This window comes from Borostomias antarcticus, assembly GCF_949987555.1.
Source record: "Borostomias antarcticus genome assembly, chromosome: 10".
In the NCBI taxonomy this organism is placed as follows: domain Eukaryota; kingdom Metazoa; phylum Chordata; class Actinopteri; order Stomiiformes; family Stomiidae; genus Borostomias; species Borostomias antarcticus.
The window spans coordinates 20,239,049-20,243,991 of record NC_140243.1 but is presented as its reverse complement, the minus strand read 5'-3'; positions in this window follow the sequence as shown (position 1 = coordinate 20,243,991).

Below are 4,943 nucleotides of genomic sequence, written 5' to 3'. Positions count from 1 at the left end.
GGAGGGATGGATGGATTGTGAGAGAGATGGAGTGATGGATGGATTGTGAGAGAGATGGAGTGATGGAGGGATTGTGAGAGAGATGGAGTGATGGATTGTGAGAGAGATGGAGTGATGGATTGTGAGAGAGATGGAGGGATGGATGGATTATGAGAGAGATGGAGTGATGGATGGATTGTGAGAGAGATGGAGTGATGGATGGATTGTGAGAGAGATGGAGTGATGGATTGTGAGAGAGATGGAGTGATGGATTGTGAGAGAGATGGAGTGATGGATTGTGAGAGAGATGGAGTGATGGATTGAGAGAGAGATGGAGTGATGGATGGATTGTGAGAGAGATGGAGTGACGGAGTGGTGAGACAGACGAGGGGGGGGGGGCGGACGCGGGGGGGACTCTTCTCTCTCTCACAGCACTTTTATTCCCAGGATTCAGTCTGCAAAGAGAGAGACGTGGGTACAGGGCTGAGCCGCATGGACCCCGCCATTTTGACTCAGACAAATAAGGGGGAAGGGGGGGTTTCACTCACTAGTTCACTTACCTGGCAACCCCACCACACTTAAAGACGCAATGAAATCAAAAATGTACTATTTTTTTTCGATTTTGGTCATAGTGTATACCTATTTAACAATAAATGCCAAATATTCTTCAAGATTGCCGTTTTGTTGTAATCTTATATCAAAAAAATTTTTTTTCTTCCTGTAAAACAAAATCTCCCGAGTGTTTATGTCAGCGATGCAAGAGCAAGGTCAACCAATAATCTCACGACATCCACCCGCCAATCAATGCTATCCACCTATCGAATCTGTCTAAAAGTGTTATAACCCGCCCACTTGTCAATGTTCCAGTCAAATTCCTCTAAACGTTATGTCCCGCCCCTATAGCCTGTTTGAGTCGGAAATACGTCAAACTACGGAAGTTAGATGATCTCAAACGTCCGTTTCAGCTGGACTTTCAGTGCAAGATGGAGCTGACGTCCACAAACTAGACCTCTGAGGGAGAAGGAGGGAGGGAGGGGCTCCGGCATCTTAGACTCAGCATGTTGTGACTTTGCTGACCCCCAATGTCTCAGTAGCCCCTCCCCCCTCCCCCCAACCCCTCCAATCCCGACCCTTGACCCCTGCATGTAACCAATCGACTAGCACTCTACCCTGAAAACTCTGTGAAAACGCTCTGCTTTGCTCTCAGACCCGCGATGGAGGAGGAGGAGGAGGAGACAGCGCTGCCATGTGAGCCAAACCGCCCGCAGTCATCAATCTTTTACGGCCTCACATGTTCCCCTGCTTCCCCTCAGCTCACCTCTCTGCCCCGCCCCCACGCCCACCGGGCGGCCATCTTCCCTCTATGCCCCGCCCCCACGCCAACCGGGCGGCCATCTTCCCTCTCTGCCCCGCCCCCACGCCCACGGGGCGGCCATCTTCCCTCTATGCCCCGCCCCCACGCCCACCGGGCAGCCATCTTCCCTCTCTGCCCCGCCCCCACGCCCACCGGGCGGCCATCTTCCCTCAGCGCTCCCCGGACATCAAGGCTGCTTGACCTCTAAGCCAACGCCAAGACTCTGATGATTCCTCTGCACCAGAGAGAGAGAGAGAGAGAGAGAGAGAGAGAGAGACAGATAGAGAGACAGAGAGAGATATATAGAGAGAGACAGAGACAGAGAGAGAGATATAGAGAGGGGGGGGGGGTCACTGAAGCACTGCTCCGAGGACTGAGGCTTATCTCTAATTGGCTGCTTTGTTATCAGGAAGCTTAGAGATGAGGACAAATTAGCTTTGCTCAATGACCAATCCCAGAATGGGCCCCGCCCCCTTCCCCTACAGGACCAGGACCAGGACCAGGACCAGGACCAGGACCAGTACTAGGACCAGGACCAGGACCAGGACCAGGACCAGGACCAGGACCAGGACCAGGACGAGGACCAGGACCAGGACCAGGACCAGGACCAGGACCAGGACCAGGACTAGGACTAGGACTAGGACTAGGACCAGGACCAGGACCAGGACCAGGACCAGGACCAGGACCAGGACTAGGACTAGGACCAGGACCAGGACCAGGACCAGGACCAGGACCAGGACCAGGACCTTCCCCCTGACCACAACACCGGTCTGCACAGACAGCAGGCCCGTAGCCACGACCAAAGGTCCAGAATTTAAGACAAAAGATCTGCACCCCCGCCCTCCCATCAACGAAACGGTCCGCTTTTGGAAAAAACGAACCCCCCCCCTACTCCACAAGGCTGGCTACGGGCCTGGACAGCCCTACCCTGGACAGACAGCCCTACCCTGCTCTCCAGCCCTACCCTGCTCTCCAGCCCTACCCTGCTCTCCAGCCCTACCCTGGACAGCCCTACCCTGCTCTCCAGCCCTACCCTGCTGTCCCGCCCTACCCTGGACCGCCCTACCCTGCCCGGACCGCTCTACCCTGGACAGCCCTACCCTGGACAGACAGCCCTACCCTGGACAGACAGCCCTACCCTGGACAGATAGCCCTACCCTGGACCGCCCTACCCTGGACAGACAGCCCTACCCTGGACAGCCCTACCCTGGACAGACAGCCCTACCCTGGACAGCCCTACCCTGGACCGCCCTACCCTGCCTTCCAGCCCTACCCTGGACTGCCCTACCCTGGACAGCCCTACCCTGGACCGCCCTACCCTGGACAGCCCTACCCTGGACCGCCCTACCCTGGACAGACAGCCCTACCCTGGACAGCCCTACCCTGGACCGCCCTACCCTGGACAGACAGCCCTACCCTGGACCGCCCTACCCTGGACTGCCCTACCCTGGACTGCCCTACCCTGGACCGCCCTACCCTGGACAGCCCTAACCTGGACAGACAGCCCTACCCTGCTCTCCCGCCCTACCCTGGACAGCCCTACCCTGGACAGCCCCACCCTGGACAGCCCTACCCTGGATGACCCTACCCTGGACAGCCCCACCCTGGACAGCCCTACCCTGCTGTCCCTCCCGCCCTGTAAAAGCTCTTCCTGTTCTCGGCCGGCAGCAGCGTGATGTATTATGAATTAGCCGCTGACAGAGAGTGGAAGGGCAGATGGAGAGACGGCTACTGTCAGTTTGAGAGGCTGTCAGCTGATATCAGCTCTCTACGGCGTAGCCACACAGACGCTGGGAACCAGGGCTTATCCCAGACCAGCTCCAACACACCTCAACATAATCAGGATGGTTTCAAAACTAGGATTAAGGACTATTTGAGTACTGAATGCACATGTCCTGACACTGAATGCTGCTGGTGATTATAATTCTTGATATGAATTGCCAACTTTTAAAAATTGCTTTATGTTTGTTTTCATTTCATTTGTGTATTTAAATGTGGAACTATTGTGCTGCTGTCTTGACCAGGGCTGAGTTTCCCAGAGGCATCGTAGCGCTACGTTCATCGTAAGCTACGGCGTTCATCATAGCGCTACGATGAACGTAGCGCTACGATGCCTCTGGGAAACTCAGCCCTGGACTCCCTAGTAAAAGAGATTCTGATTCTCACTGGGAATATTCCTGGTAAAATAAAAAATAAAACATTTTAAAAGGTCTGCACCAGAGACTAAGGCTGTGTTCTGAATCGCATACTTACATACTAAAGTACGCCTAAAAAGATGTAGTACTGTATGTCCCAATACATAGTATGCCACATGCAGTATGGCAAAAATGCCAGGATGTCCTACTACATCCGGTCGTATTTTGCAGTATGCAAGCCAGCACACTTTTCTAGCTATTCTGACCCACAATCCTATGCACTGTGGAAATTCTCTGCGGTCCAGCTGGGGCCCATCTAACCTGGGCTAGCGTCTCTCATTGGCTGCTACGACCTGTCACTCTTTCAGTTCTGACCCGTTGATACGCCCTCAGAACACCAGCTTGGGTGGTGAAGTGGCACAGACTCTATTATGTATTCATGCAGAGCGCAGAGGGTCAACATGATATTTGATTGTGGAGAGAGACTACATCACCCAGACATGCTCTCTGCTCTCTCTGAGAGACTACATCACCCAGACACGCTCTCTGCTCTCTCTGAGAGACTACATCACCCAGACACGCTCTCTGCTCTCTCTGAGAGACTACATCACCCAGACACGCTCTCTGCTCTCTCTGAGAGACTACATCACCCAGACAAGCTCTCTGCTCTCTCTGAGAGACTACATCACCCAGACAAGCTATCTGCTCTCTCTGAAAGACTACATCACCCAGACAAGCTCTCACACGCACACACACACACAAACAGACACGTACACAGATACACACACACACACACACACACACACACACACTCACGCACGCACACACACACAAACACACACACGCACACACACACACACACACACACACACACACACACACACACACACACACACACACACACACACATGCACACACACCACATGGATCCAAGATGTCCTCTACTCAGCAACTCTAGCTGAACGTTAATCCTCTCTCCAGTTTCACACACAGGGAGCCAAGATGGGGCCCGTCATGACCTGCGTCATGTGTCAGTAGTCTGATGTGTCAGTAGCCTGTCTGTTGTCTGCTCTGTCTGTAGCCTGATGGGTCAGTAGCCTGTCTGTTGTCTGCTCTGTCTGTAGCCTGACGGGTCAGTAGCCTGTCTGTTGTCTGCTCTGTCTGTTGTCTGCTCTGTCTGTAGTCTGATGTGTCAGTAGCCTGTCTGTTGTCTCCTCTGTCTGTAGTCTGATGTGTCAGTAGCCTGTTTTTTATCTGCTCAGTCTGTAGTCTGATGTGTCGGTAACCTGTCTGTTGTCTGCTCTGTCTGTAGCCTGACGGGTCAGTAACCTGTCTGTTGTCTGCTCTGTCTGTAGCCTGGCAGGTCAGTAGCCTGTCTGTTATCTGCTATGTCTGTAGTCTGATGTGTCAGTAGCCTGTCTGTTGTCTGCTCTGTCAGTAGTCTGATGTGTCAGTAGCCTAAAAGCATGTCATGG